At 38.7% G+C, this 15,516-nt stretch overlaps 2 protein-coding genes across 2 annotated transcripts in view; both read left to right on the top strand.

The window, feature by feature from the left end:
* LOC103119301 (arylacetamide deacetylase-like) overlaps nt 1–15,516 on the top strand; it is a 523,062-nt gene that overhangs the window by 37,269 nt on the left and 470,277 nt on the right. The gene's annotated exons all lie outside the window — the stretch shown is intronic.
* LOC103119300 (arylacetamide deacetylase-like) overlaps nt 1–15,516 on the top strand; it is a 41,214-nt gene that overhangs the window by 1,130 nt on the left and 24,568 nt on the right. The window lies entirely within an intron of this gene.

Below are 15,516 nucleotides of genomic sequence, written 5' to 3'. Positions count from 1 at the left end.
CAAAATGAATCTTTGGTAGTACAATTGCATACATTTTGTCTTAAAAAATGAAAGAAAACTGGACATTAACTTAAGACAGAATAAGAGTTTTTATTTTTTCATTTTTATAAAGACTGTCCTGTCCCTGCTCCACCACCTCAAGTCTGAGTTGTAGTTTTTGTTATAATTAGGAATCCTTAAAGGGCTAAAATAATTGCTCAGAGAATATCTCACTCAGTGATTATCAAATTGTGTGTTTTTAATTTATTTTTTTAATTAATAAAAAGGAAGCATTGACAAAACCATCGAATAAGAGGAGTACAACTCCACACAATTGCCACCACCAGATCTCTATATCCCATCCCTTCCCCTGATAGCTTTCCTATTCTTTATCCCTCTGGGAGTATGGGCCCAAGGTCATTGTGGGATGCAGAATGTGGAAGGTCTAGCTTCTGTAATTGCATGCCCAGTGAACATCAGTATTGACAGGTTGATCCATACTCCCAGCCTGCCTCTCTCTTTTCATATTAGGGTGTGGCTCTGGGGAAGGAGAACTCCAGGACATATTGGTGGGGTTGTCTGTCCAGGGAAGCCTGGTTGGCATCATGGCAGCATCTGGAACTTGGTGGCTGAAAAGAGAGTTAACATACAAAGCCAAACAATGATCATGGACCTAAAAGGCTGGAATATTCCAGATGAAGAGTTGGGGGGGGGGTTTCCCCCATTTTGTAGATAGCTAATAGACATATTTTGGTTATATTCCAAAAGGCCTGTGGCTATATACTAATTTTTCCCCCTGCATTTGAAATCTGATATGCAGGTGGATCCAAGTTATTGTCTGGGGATATTATGTCATGGCTGGAAAAGGAACAGAGAGCTGGATCAGGGAAGAATGTAGATCCCAAATTGGGAAAGGGGTCTAAATATTGTTGACTGTTAAGTCCATCAATTTGATTTGATCTGGGGCCCATATTCAGCTTAGGAGCCTATGTGACCTCTGCATCCCTGTAGATATGAGCTCACATTCTGTGGTCATGAGTAGGAACATTTCAAGCTGCCCTAATATAGACCCATCTTCCTCAGATGTAGCATAGTGTATGTTGTCCATTTTCCCTTCGGAGGATGGAACATTCTCTCCTGTTGTTGATCCACATTGAGGGCAAGGTCTTATGGAGGTGGGTATCAGGCCACGCCACAGAGGAGAAAGAAGAGATTGGAGCAGAGAGGGAACACAAATCTTTATTTTTGCGGGCTCCTTAGAGTTGGGTGAGAGTGCAGCGGTTCAGGCCACATGGAGCTAGCAAAATGGCCACCTCCCGCTATGCTCAGCAACCCTTCTCTGGGTCTGCTCTCCCTGGGTAAAAGGGGCAAAGAGAAAGAGAAGCAGAATTAGAAGGTCTTTTATAGGAGAAATTCCAGAAGTGGCAAGTTGATTGGGATAGGCTAAAAAACAAGGCACTTGGGGATAGGGTTACAGCTCTCGTGGGAATGGGAAGGGGGAGGAGTAAACAAGGCACTCTGGGAAGCTCGTGGGAATTGGAAATAGCCTGAGGGGACAACATGGTAGATGTGACCGCAGCTGCACAATTTTCCAACATCTCCCCCTTTCCTTTTATCTAATGGCCACAGTATAGGAAATTTCGGGTGGAGCAGGCTTAAATGTTTTTTAAGGTATGCCATGCTCAGGTGGGAAGATGTAGGATGTTTTTGTGGGGGAGGGAAGACTTACATAGCCACCAACCCTATGAGATTTATGTGTCCCTCCTGTGCTCAACCCCTCTGTAGAGAGAGAGGGACTTACCTTGAGGGACTCATCTCATAGGTTAAGCTCTGCCAGACTCTACCATCTCACAATTTTTACATCTTTCCCTTATCTTTCTATCTAGTCATCACATTAAAATGGGTCAATGTCAGTAAAAGACTCCATCTGTGACAGAGGAGTGTAGGGATGAGCAGAAACCTTTTGGGCATAAACCTGAATGATATAACAAAACAGAAAGGGACAAATAGAGGAGAAGCAAGAGTCAATGTGATGCCAAGGGAAGACTGTTGGGCAAGGGGGTATTTCCTGTCTCTGGGTGCATCTCCTGCCTCTGGGGCCAGGGCCTAGTACAGGGGTAGGTGCATTTCCTGCCTCAAAGTGCAGAACTGCAGGCGTAAGGGTGTGGCCTGCCAAGCAGAGGGACTATTTGGCGTTGTATAGTCCTCATGGCAACAGGCTGCAAAGTCCATGAACTACTCTGGGTCAGTCTTTGAAAAACCAGCAGCGTGAAGGGAAGGAAGCTGCTGTAAAATTGTATAAAGTGTCCAAAGGGTGTACGAGCAAGTCTGATAGAAGTCTCAGTCCAAAGTAGCCAACTAGGGGAAGAAATGCCAGGGGATGAAGTGATCTGGGAGATGGCTCAGTGGATAAAGCACTGAACTCTCAAGACAGGGGATGAAATGCTGCATTTCTATCTCCATGAGGAAGGTCAGCCACTGGTATTCCTCTTTTCAGTAGAGTGAGCTGGAACCACCAAAATGTGACAGGCAAAGAAGAAGCAGGAAGGGAAGACAGGAAGTAAGAAAGTTCTGTCCTTGGAGTCTGTGAATCAGGTTCTTCAGATCATATCAGATCATATCATGGGTTTCAGGAGGTGTGCCACTGTAGTCGTGCCATCTAGTGGGCGATGTCAGAGTGTGCAGGGGTCCAGATGGTTTTTCTGGGGATTCTTGTGAAAGAAACACAAACAAATCTGCTTCCCATGGTTAGCAGGGTATCTGGTTCAAATTTTTATAGATATTAAGAGAGGTTTGATGCAGTTGGTGTCTTAGCCAACTTAATATTGGGGGGGAATGTATCTCCCCTTATTTCTTTTCTTAATTGGACCTAGGCATTTGGTGGGCCTTCTTGACAATCATTTGTCTTTGGGGGTTGTAAAGGATGTCTGTGGCATGGGTGATATTATAAAGGAAAAAGTCTTTAAATTGTTAGCCGGCAAAGGCAGGCCTATAGTGGCAAAACAAGATACACCAGTTATGTGTAGAAAAATATGTGAATGTTGTTAATTTATATAAGTTGTATATGGAGGAACTTATTATAGTTTAATACCTTACCATATGAGCAGATGCTTCTTCATCTGCTCATTCTTCATGTGAAGTCTTTGAGATAGTTATAGTCAATTACTTGAGAAAAAAAACTGTTAACAAGTTAGAAATTTACTATAATTGATAACTCAATGATTATAATTGTTTTAAGTATCTTTATAATTTTGTTTAAAGGTCATCTAATGTGACCTCCTGTAGCAGTCTCTACAGCAGGATCTTCAGACCAATTTTAAAATATATATTGATTTTTAAGTATTTTTACTTTGGACTATAAACAGACTCATGTTACTTAGAGAGTTAACTCATGTTAGTGACAATGGTTTTAACATTTACAGTGTCATATTGATACCAGATTTGTTGTGGATTAATTTCCACAAGATTAGCTTACGTGGCACTTTTGGGGGCCCTCCAAAAATGTCCTGTTTAGAGAATTTGTATTTTAATTTTGGAGATGTATTGTCACGTTAAATATTTAGACTTTTACCTTAAGTAGTTAGTTACTTTTAGCAAATTAATTTTACCTTACCTGATAATAATGTAGCTTCAAGGTTACACTTTTAACCGTTAAGTTATTGTTTACCAAACTTGAAACATACACATTAACATTTAGTTATAATACACAGGAGGAGAAAAACTTTTGTTGTGAAAACATATCATTTAAACACAAATTTATATCTGTCTTTACTCACACCATTCAAGACTAAGAGCTTTACATTTATACAAAGACATATATAAAAAAATCAAGAGGAAAAAACAAATTTTTTGGACTGTTTCTGGATGTCTCAAGAAACCATGGCTGTGTCCAGCATTTTTATATAAAATCAATTAAGTTTCAGAGTACTCTGAGCAAAATGGGTCATACAAAAAATTTTGGTCATCCAACACACTCACAAAACACAACTGGCCAGTCATATCATAAGATATTCAGAGAAGGGGTAGGAGAGAGGGCTCTGTGAACCAGATTTTTCAGATTCTGCCATTCATATTATGGGTTCTGGGATGCGTCCTGCATCCAGATCTCTTGCAGTGTTTTTTGTTACTCAGGGATATCAGCACCATCATGCAGGTATTGCTGGACATGGTGGGCAGGAAGCCAGACAGGTTTTGAGTAATTTTGCTGAAAAACGCATGCAAAACCCTTCCCCCATGGTCAATAGAGGGTCAGGCCCTTTCCAAATTTTATCAAGTGGGTCTTTCCACTTGACCTTAATAGCTGGGAGGGTGGATGGTGTTTGCCAATGAAGAATAATAGGAGGTAGGTCCGAGTTTTTATAAATATTAAAGAGATTTAATGTAGTTAAGGCTTTTGCTAGCTGGATATTGGGGGGTACATTCCCCCTTTATCTTTATTTAATTGAGCCTTAAGGATTTGATGGGCTCTCTCGACAATGCCTTGTCCCTGTGGATTATAGGGAATGTCTGTAGTATGAGTAATGTTCCAGAGGGAACAAAAATCTTTAAATTGTTTGCTGGTAAATGTATATCCATTGTCAGTTTTAAGTTGAAGATGTAAGCCCATTACAGTAAAACAGGAGGGCATATGTCTTTTAAGCTTTTTTGAGCTTTCTCTTGTCTGAGCTGTCGCCCACATAAATTTAGAAAAGGTATCAATTGAGACAAACACATATTTTTGTTTGCCAAAGTTGGGTATGTGGGTGACATCAATTTGCCAAAGAACATTGACTTTTAAGCCTCGGGGGTTAAAAGAGTTTGAATAGCAGATGTTTTGATTAGACCTGAACAGGAGGAACATGTAGAAAGAATACGTTTCAACTGTGCCAGAGGAACATCAGGAAATTGAGGTCGAAGGCCTTTACGATTAACATTAACTTTCATTAGGGAATGAAAGTCAGCAGGATTAGAGACAGAGGCTAGGAGAATTCCTGTGGAGGTGAGGCAGTCAGCTGCAGCATTCCCTTCAGACAGGGGACCAGGAAGAGGGCTGTGGGAATGAAGGTGTTGAACATACAGTGGTTGGGTTCGAGAACAGAGCATAGAGGCAATTTGAATTAAGAGAGGAAAAGTGGGTTGTCATCAATTCTTACATAAGAATGAGCAAGCCATGGAAGTAAGGTAACAGTATACATTCTGTCAGAAAAAAGGTTGAAGGCTTCTGGTACAGCTTTTAATGCAAGGAAAACAGCATAAAGTTCTTTGTACTGAGGGGAATTATCAGGAAGCTCAGTAAAGAGAGATTTGGGGTATTGCTGGTCTGGATAATATATAAGGGCAGCAGCTCCCTTTTTTCTACCATCAGTGAAGACTATAGGAGCAGAGCGGATGGTATCTTGAGAGAAAAGTTTAGGTACTAGTAGAGGCAAAAGAGGTAAAGAAGCTATCAATTTATTAGAAGGAAAATGGCTATCTATTTGTCCTGGAAACCCCACTAAACTTATGGCAAAATGAGAATGGTGGCATATGAGCCACTCTGTGAGAGAAAAGGGAAGAATAATTGAATCTGGTTCCCTTCCTAAGACCTGTATGGACCAGTTTCTTCCTTGGTGAACCATGAATGTTAACGGTAAGAAGTCTTGGAGCTCCACCTACTACTGGTGTATGAAGCCACTTGAGAACCCCATGGTTCTGCCACAGTGCCCTCACTACTGTGGGGGTGGAGTTAAAGATTAGAAGGTTTACCGGAGAAGAGGGGGAGAACCGAACGAGGTGCATGTCTTGGAGTGCCTGGATAACCATTTCCAGTGCCAAGGAGGCTTCAGGAGTTAACATATGTTTTGAAGAGGGCTGTTTTTTTTCCTTTTAACAGGTCAAACAGTGGTTGGAGGCAGCTAGTTGGCAGATAAAGATACTGCCTACACCGATTTAAATTTCCAAGAAAATTTTGTGAAGAAGCAAGAGTGAGACTAAAAGGAAAAGTAACACAGGTTTTAAGGGACAAATCTGCATTAGCGAAATATCTGAACCTAAGAAAGATATTGGAGGAATTAGCTGTACCTTCTCAGGAGCTACATAAAGGCTGCTTTTCTTTAAGGCAGGAATAAGAAAATCATGTAGCGCAGAGAGATCTGTATCTAATTCTCCCCATATTAAGACGTCATCCAATTAAGAACCTTAAGGCCCTTATGAATATATGGGAAAAGGGCAGATTTTACAGCCTTTTGACAAATTGTAGGACTATTGGCCATGCCCTGAGGCAGTACCACCCATTCAAATCTATCAGCAGGGCTGGTGTTATTAATAGAAGAAACAGAGAAGGCAAAATGCTTACAATATTGTGGGTGCAAGGGACTAGAGAAAAAACAATCCTGTATATCAATAGCTACAACTGGAATTCCCGTGGGAATTGCAAAAGCAAGGGGTAAACCCCTTTGGGGGGAACCCCAGACTTGCATGGTTTTATTAACTGCACAGAGATCCTGTAGGAGGCACCATTTTCCTGAGCGCTTCTTAATTACAAAGACAGGGGTATTCCATGGACTCTGGGAATGGCGAATGTGTCCCAAGGACAATTGCTGCTGGACAAGCTCTTTTAAAATTTCTAGCTTCTCCCTAGGCAAAGGCCACTGTTACACCCAGACAGGCTCATTAGAAAGCCAATCTAAGCAGGGAGTTAGGTTACAAACAGTGGAAGTTAGTATTGGGGGTGATGGTTAGATCTAGATATCACACATGAGTGGGCATGGCACCCTGAAGAGGCGTCTGAGGATATTACTACATCAAGAGATTCCAGCAGATCTCTGCTCAGTAGGTTGGTGCTAATATCAGCTACCAAAGGACGAAAGTGTCCGGTAGTCCCTTTCGGGTCTTCCCACATAAGTGAATCTTGAGTGATAAAGGCTTGGGTCAACCCTCCAATGCCATGTAAACAGGGTCCTGGGAGGAGTTCCCAACTCTGGGGAATCTCTGCTTGCCTTAAAATTGTCTTATCTGACTCTATCATTCAAACACTTAAAAGGAATATTATCAACCCTTACTGTCATAGTAGGGTGACCTTGTTCTAAAACAGGAGTGGTCCACAAAATCTCAGGCACTGAATTCGCACCATTTGCTTGCTTCAGCTGGCCATCTTTACGTTGGGAATTTCCACATCCCCCAGGCTCCTCCTCCCACTTGCCCTCTGCTATGGTTACATGGTGTGGTGGGCGGAGTGACGGGTTGGGTCCTAGGCTGGTCCTTTGCTTATGGAAAAAAGGTGCAGCGACAAGTGGGCCACTGCTCCCTCTTGGGGGTGGGGCTGAGGGTTGCCCTGGGCCTAGTTTAAACCCCTGTTTAAACTTACATTCAACAGGGGCATGCCACTTTTATGAAACTTGGACCAACAACATCTTCTCCAATGAAAAACTTTCTGGCATCTAGGACAAGGCATTCATGGCCTCTGGCTCCCTGGCTGGAAGTGAGGTCACAATTTATTTTCTGGATATTGGTTATGCCAGTTCCCTTGGCAACCACACTGAAAGCAAGCCCCCTTTCACTTACATAGGGTAGCTGCATAGGCCTCTGTCATAATGGGTGCCTCATACGAACTTATCTAAGTTCCTGTGTCGCTAAAAACTAGGTGTCTGGATGTTCGTTTTTAAGACTGAGGCATGCCTGATGGAAATCCGGAAGCATGAGCATGGGATGTCTTTCCATTTCTTGATATCAGTTTCTATTTCCTTGAATAGAGACTCATATTTTTCAGTATACAAGTCATTCACTTCTTTGATCAGCTTTCCTCCAAGGTATTTTACTGATTTTGCTGCAACAGTGAATGGGAGTTATTTCTGGATGTCTTCTTCAGTTTTTGTGTTTGCATAGAGAAATGCCACTGATTTTTTACATTGATTTTGGAGCCTGACACCTTGCTATATTTCCTAATGACTTCCAACAGTTTTCTGTTGGATACTTTAGGTTTTTCTATGTATACTATCATATCATCTGCAAATAGTGAGAACTTGACTTCTTCCCTTCCAATCTGTATTCCTTTGATTCCTTTCTCTTGCCTGATTGCTATGGCAAGAACTTCCAATACTATGTTAAAGAGTAATGGTGACAATGGACAGCCCTGTCTAGTCCCCTATCTGAGGAGGAATGCTTTCAGCTTCTGTCCATTGAGTATGATGTTGGCTGTAGGGTTGCTATATATGGATTCCACTATCTTGAGGAATTTCCAGTCTATTACCATTTTTTGTAGAGTTCTGAGCATGAATGGGTATTGGATTATGTCAAAGGCTTTCTCTGAATCTATTGAGCTAATCATGTGGTTTTTGGTTTTGCTTTTATTGATGTGGTGAATGACATTGTTTGACTTACGTATGTTGAACAAGCCTTGCATTCCTGGGATGAATCCCACTTGGTCGTGATCAACAATCTTTTTGATATACTGCTGTATCCGGTTGGACATGATCTTGTTTAACATTGTGGCATCTATATTCATCAGAGATATTGGTCTGTAGTTTTCCTTTTTTGCTGTGTCTATCTGCTTTTGGTATCAGGGTGATATTGGCTTCATAGAAGGTAGAAGGGAGTGTTCTTGTTTCTTCGATCTTATGGAAAAGCTCTAGAAGTCTAAGTATTAACTATTTCCTGAAGGTTTTGTAGAATTCCTTTGTGAAGCCATCTGGTCCAGGACTTTTGTTGTTGGGGAGATTCTTAATAACGGTTTTGATTTATTTGTTATTGGTACATTTAGGTTTTGTAGTTCTTCTTGGTTCAGTTTTGGAAGGGCATATATTTCTAGGAATTCTTACATTTATTCCAGATTTTCTAGCTTGGTGGCATATAGTTCTTCATAGAAGTTTCACATGATTTTCTGGATTTCTGTGGTGTTCTGTGTGTTATCTCCTCTATCGTTTACAATTCTATGAATTTGAGTCTTCTCCCTTTTTTGTTTAGTTTGTCTGGCTATGGGTTTGTCAATCTTGTTTAGTTTTTCAAAGAACCAACATTTGGCTTCATTGATCTTTTGTATGGTTCTCTTATTTTTGATGTTGTTTATTTCTGCTCTAATTTTAGTGATTTCCACCCTTCTGGTTGCTTTAAGGTCCCTTTGCTCCCCTTCTTCTAAGTCCTTGAGGTGTGCAGTAAGGTCATTTATTTGAGATTTTTCTTGTTTAATATGTGATTGTATGGCTATATGTTTCCCTCTCAATACTGCTTTAGCTGTGTCCCCAAAATTTTGATAACTTGTGCCTTCATTTTCACTTGTTTCCAGGAACATTTGAATGTCTTCCTTGAGTGCCTCTCTGACCCAGTGGTTTTAAGAAGTATGTTTTTCAGTTTCCAAATTATGTGACTTTTAATAATTTTCTTTTTGTTGTTGAATGTTAGCTTTACTCCACTGTGGTCTGAGAAGACAGCCTGGATGATTTTAATGCTCTTGAATTGTTGGTACTGTCTTTGTGACCTAACATGTGGTCACATCCTTGAGGATGTGCTGTGTGGATTTGAAAAGAATGTGTATTCCAATTTATTGAATGAAAGACTTTGAAAATGTCCAGGAGGTCTAGTCTGTCCATCTCTTCATTGAATTCTTTTGTTTCTTTGTTGATTCTCTGTTTCATTGATCTGTCTCAATGTGAGAATGAGGTGTTGAAGTCTTCCACTATTATTTTATTACTATTGATGTATTTTTGTAGTTCTTTCCGTAGGTGTTTGATGTATTTAGATTGTCCCTCATTGGGTGCATAGATTTTAAAAATTGTTAAGCCTTTTTGGCTGATTTATCCTCTAATCATTATGTAATGGCTTGCCTATGTTTTAATACTTTATTTAATTTAAAGTCTATGGTGTCAGAGATGAGAATGGCTATTCCTGAGTTTTTTTTGTGGTCCATTAGCCTGTATGATAGTTTTCCATCCTTTCACTTTAAGTCTGTGTTTGTCTTGTTAGGTCAGATTCTTGCTTTCAGCATATGGTTGGGTTGTGTTATCCATTCTCCTATTCAGTGCCTTTTAATGGGTGAATTTAACCCATTGACATTTATTTATATTATGGACTGAATGTATTGTAGTGCCAATATTCAACAATTCTTTATTTGCTCTCATATATGGCAAGTATTATAGTGATATTCTTGTTTATAAGAGATCTTTAATATCTCTTTCAGGGCAGACTTGGTGATGGTTACCTCCTGTAACTGTTGTTTGTCTGAGATGGTTTTGATCCCTCCATCTATTTTGAATGAAAGTGTAGCAGGATATATTATCCTTGGTTGAAACCCTTTTTCATTGAGTGCTTGATAGATATCTTGCCATTCTCTTCTGGCTTTTAGAGTTTGAGTGGAGAAGTCTGCTGAAGGTCTTATGGGTTTTTCCCCTGTATGTGTCCTTTTGTCTTTCACTTGCAGCCTTTAGGATCCTTTCTTTATTCTTACTTCTTTTCATTGTAACTATGATGTGTCTTGGTGTCTTCAGGTCTGGGTTGAATCTGTTTGGTTTTCTCTGTGCCCCTTGAATCTTAATGTGCTTTCTGTTGTTAAGGTCTGGGAAGTTTTCTTCCATTATTTCCTCTAGAATATTTTCTTCCCCTTCCTCTTTCTTTCTCTGGTAGACCAATTATATGAATGTTGCTTTTTTTGGGGGGGGGATCATCTCATATGTCTCTGTTGTTATTTTCAGTGTTTCTCAATCTCTTTTTGAGCTCTTTTACCTCTTTCTTTGTTTTTTTCTTTTCTTTCTTTCTTTTTTTTTTTTTTAGCTCATCCTCTGTCTGGCTAATTCTGTTAATCTGATTTCCCTCCACTCAGCTTCTTTCTTCAGTTCAGTTTTAATATTGACTTTTATGCTAATTGACCTTTTAGCTCAGCTATTTTAGCTTTCATTTCTCTAATTACCTTGAGTTAGCTTGTATTTTCTTTGAGGGTCTCATCTGTTGTTTCCTAATTCTGATAGCCTTTCTTCCATAGATGCCTTCATTTCTGTGATTATTAGGTTTACTATTGCTTGCATACTTTTGTTATCTATGGTTACTTCTGACTGATTTGGAATTTATTCTGGACTCCTGTCTTGATTCATTGTGGTAGCAGTTTTATTTGCTCTTGATCTACCCACTTATTTTTATTGATGTGGTTTTTATTTATTTTTTGTTCTGTCATTCTTCAATTGTTGTGTTTTGAGTACAAGCCACACTATACTAAAGACCTTTATTTCAAATGCTGTCATCAACCTCAGAAATTACAACAATAGTAACTGAAGCAAGGATTGATGCAGCTCAACCAATACCAGTTAGGCAAACACCTCCAGTCCAAGAAAAAACAACAACTAAACAAAAGAGAAAGAGAAAAGAAAAAAGGGAAAGCAAGATTAGTCAATTTTGCAAATCTGTTGTCCACTATAAATTCTAGGGATAAAAAGAGGAGAAAGGCAAGTAGAAACAACACACACGCACAGACACAGAGTCCACTCCGAGTCATTTTTCTTCCCCTAAATAATTCACAAGTATCAGTGAACTCAGAAAACAAATGAAGGAAGGAAGAAAAGAATAAAAAAAGGAAGGGAGGGAGGAAGAAAGAAAGAAAGAAAGAAAAAGGAAGAACAGTAATAGGAAAGAGGTATTTTTTTTTCATTAGCTAGGAGGAGAGAAAAAGGAGAATGGAGGGAAGAGGTAGAAAGAAACAAGTTTCACTCACAGTCAGTAGGACACCCAGTCACATAGAAATGGAAAAAAAAAACAACAGTTTATTTTGATCAACTTGAAGAATGTGGATGGAAAAGGGACACATGTAAATAATAATAGTAATAATAAGATCAAATAGAGTAAAAAACCCCTAACAGTCAGTCTGCAGCTTGGACCACTCTGGATTGGCTGCAGGAAGCCTTAGCAAAGACAACCAATTGTAAGAAGTATCCAAAAAAAAAAAAAAAAACCCTTTGGGTAGTCTTTTCCAGGCAGGGATGAGGTTATGATTGGTCAGGTATTTTGTCACTCAAATAGAGCTCCAGCCACCTAAAAAAAAAAAAAAAAAGAGAGAAGCTAAACAAAAGTAAGAGGGTTGGAATGACACCCCTGGGGAGCCAGAAATATTGGTAAAGAAAATAGCTCAGTGGGAAGCCTACTAGAAGTGGTTGTCTAGACTCTGGGGGCTGGTTCTGAGGTGGTGGTGGGGGTGAGCTCAGAAATAATCAAAAGATTTTCCGTTTTCCCTTGCCTTCGATTGTCAGTCCAAGAGTAAGTTATGGGATTGTATTTTGGTGTCACTCTGACCAGACTGTGTTCACCCTCCTACAGACAGGACAATATCCTACCCTATCCAGAGAATCCCGGGTAGCAAGCTGCAGTTTCTTGGAGCTCACTGCAGCTGCAGCTCCAAACTTGCCATCTTCGGGTTTAAAAAAATTTTTTTTATTACCACGTTTTCAAATGTAACATTACCCAGAATCAAAATAAATAAAATTAAAAAACAAAACAAAAAAACAGCTGCTCAGATTGAACTGTGCTCTACAAATAAATTTAAATGCCTGTATCATTATCATTACTGTAATTATGGAAAAACTGAGCCTCAATATGGGACTCATCTAAGGTTGCAAAACAAATTGGTGCAGAAGTGTAAATAGAATTCCCATATTCAGATTCTTAGGACAAAACTCCAACTGACTGTCTTTTTAGGTTTTCTTCAAGCTGGTTTGTATGTCTCTATGGGAACTATGTTTATTATTTTCTTTCTACACTGTAGTGAGAGATGAGACTGACTTCATCTTCTCCTCAATATTTAATGCAAGAGGAGGAAGAAGAAATAAACCTGTTCTAATAGCTCAATCTACTTTATCAGTGTTTTATTTTATATCATTCTTGTTAAGCAATCCAATGATAAATATTAATAGTGAAGTAGTATATAAAATTAATTGCAGATGTTTGTACAAGGTTTTTAGGACATCTTTAAAGTCCAAGCTTAATCACCTTCCATTTTCTGCTATTTGTTTGGCCCCAATAATTTTAACTCATTTACTACCTCTCTCCATCTCCGAATCCTAAGCCAACCTGTGTGTGTGTGTGTGTGTGTGTGTGTGTGTGTGTACTGTTTTATTATTATGAAAAAAAGAAAGAAAAGAAAGGAACTGTTGATATTTGGGGCCCTGAACTTGTAGTGTGAACTAGTTCTGAGTTGGCACCAAAAAACATTGAGGCTTTTGTTCAGATTCCCTGTTTACAGTAGGGGGAGGCAGAATATCTTATTATAGATAAGCTTAGTTCAAAAATCTTCCTGGTTTAAGACAGCTCTTTTTCATCTGCAACCAGAAGGAGGTCTCAATTGTACAGATTTTCATTTTTTCAAAAGAGGATTTTTTTTTTTGTTTCTTTGTTTTGATTTTTGTTTTCTGTTTTTACCTTGAAGTAGTAGAGTGTCTCTTGATATATCAAAAGAGAGGAAAGACCCTTTGGAGATTTGTAAACTTAGTTGTTTGAACTTGTTGAATTCCTTTGATGTACAAGAAAGGATCTTGAAAATATTTTTCTTGCAATTGGAAAATATCTGAGCTGACTGAGCAAAGGACTTGTGTGTCTGAGGTGCCTGATGCTATTTGTAGTGCCCCTTACACTGGAGTGGTGCTCTGACTTCTCTGTCTTTTTCTCATTGTCACTTTCTATATGCCATATGAGGTAAATAAAATTAATCTTTAAAAAAGAAATATATTTAAAAATATTTTCTATATAGACTTTTAAAATTAGTAAGTAGACAGATTTCATATGGATCAGTACTAAAAGTGCACCATTGTGCTTGCTTTTTTAAAAATTATATATTTATTTAATTTTTTAGTGAGGGAGATTTAGAGAGGAAGATACAGAGAAATAAAGACCAGAACACTGCTTATCTCTGGCTACTGGCAGTGATAGGCATTGAACACAGGGCCTCAGAGCATGCAAGTCTTTTGCATAATCATTATGCTGTCTTCCCAGCCCCTTTTATGTGTTTTTATAGTAAATAAAGTTGTAATTAAAATATGCCACTAAAGACAATCAAACAAATGTTCATATACTGTTATAATTTTTCTTTTAATATTATTTCCATTAGGCACCAAGATGTCATTGATTTCAACACCAGGGAAATTTTTATACACACACACACACACACACACACACACACACACACACACACACACACACAGTGAGAAAGATTTATTTCACTACAAAATGACAAATCAAATAATCTAGAGCTATACTGCTCACTATGGCTACATTTGTAATTTCACTAACTGAAACTGAAATATAATGAAAGTGGAAATAAGCAGAAGAAATCTAAGATTTGGTATAAGAATAATACAGAAAATATTACCTGAGCAATAATTCTGTTGAGTACAAGATGTACTGATAATATTTTGGTATGATATTTTACCTAATTTGTTTATAAAAGTAAAAATCAAACATGACGAAATAGTAAATCAGGGATAGCTATCCCAGGCAGCTGAATATTAAACATCTGGCCCATTATCTTTTCTTGCATTTCTTTAATTACAAAATCATTTGAACTCACATTTCCATCATTTGATGGATCTTTTGAGTAATGCAAATCTTATTTTCATCTAATGATTGATGATTCTAATAAATATATTGATATACATGTTGAATTTGGGCCTATTTTACAGGAATATAGGTTCAAGTCTTATTTTAACAAGTTTTTCTTGAATGATTAAAACTATATATTTAGGTTTGTTGTTTTGATTTCTTTCTTTTTTCTCTCTTTTTTCCTTGTCTTCGGGGTTACTGCTGGGGATTGGTGCTTGCACTTGGAATCTACTGTGGACATTTTTTTTCCCCTTCAGATCTTTTGGATAGGACAGAGAGAAATTGAGAGGAGAAAGGAAAATAGAGAGGGGAAGAGAAAGGCACCCGAAAACCTGCTTCACTATTTGTAAAGCTGCCCCCTTGCAATTGAGGGAGCTAGAGGCTCAAACTAAAGTCTCTGCACCAGTCCTTAAGCTTTGTACTATGTGTGCTTAACTGGGTGTGCCCTCCAAATTTATTTTCTAATATTGTGTATCCTATTTCATTCACTTTGCATTGACTTTAAATTTCTACTTTACTTTCTGGTGTATGGGAAATTGCTTCCATTTTAGTTATGCATTAATTTTTTTCATTGTTTCATTTGAATGTGATAGTTTTTCTGGGACTAACTGCTGTAAGAATGACTGAAGGGAATGGGTGAGAGACAGCTCACACAGCTGAGCACTTGCATAACCATGTGAAGACCTAGGTTTGAGCCCCATGGGAGCACCATGGATGGCACCTGGGACCTCCACAGATGATGGGCTTGTTGTGGTGTCTTTCCTGTTACTCATCTCTCTTTTCCTTTCACTAAATGAAAGCACAACACTATTGGGTCCATGAGGCAGCTCAGTAGATTCTGCATGCAGAATGCCATTTCAATACCCCTAAGGTCTGTTCTGTTACTTTCTTACCTCTCTGCTATATATCTACTTTCACCTTCCCATTTCCTCCCCCTCCTTTTTTTTTTTTTTTTTTTCTTTTTTAGCACCAGGGTTATTGCAGAGAGTCAGTGCCTACATGAGGAATTTACTG

The sequence above is a fragment of the Erinaceus europaeus genome, chromosome 9 (assembly GCF_950295315.1).
Source record: "Erinaceus europaeus chromosome 9, mEriEur2.1, whole genome shotgun sequence".
NCBI lineage: Eukaryota > Metazoa > Chordata > Mammalia > Eulipotyphla > Erinaceidae > Erinaceus > Erinaceus europaeus.
This window is presented reverse-complemented; position numbering and strand designations above follow the sequence as displayed.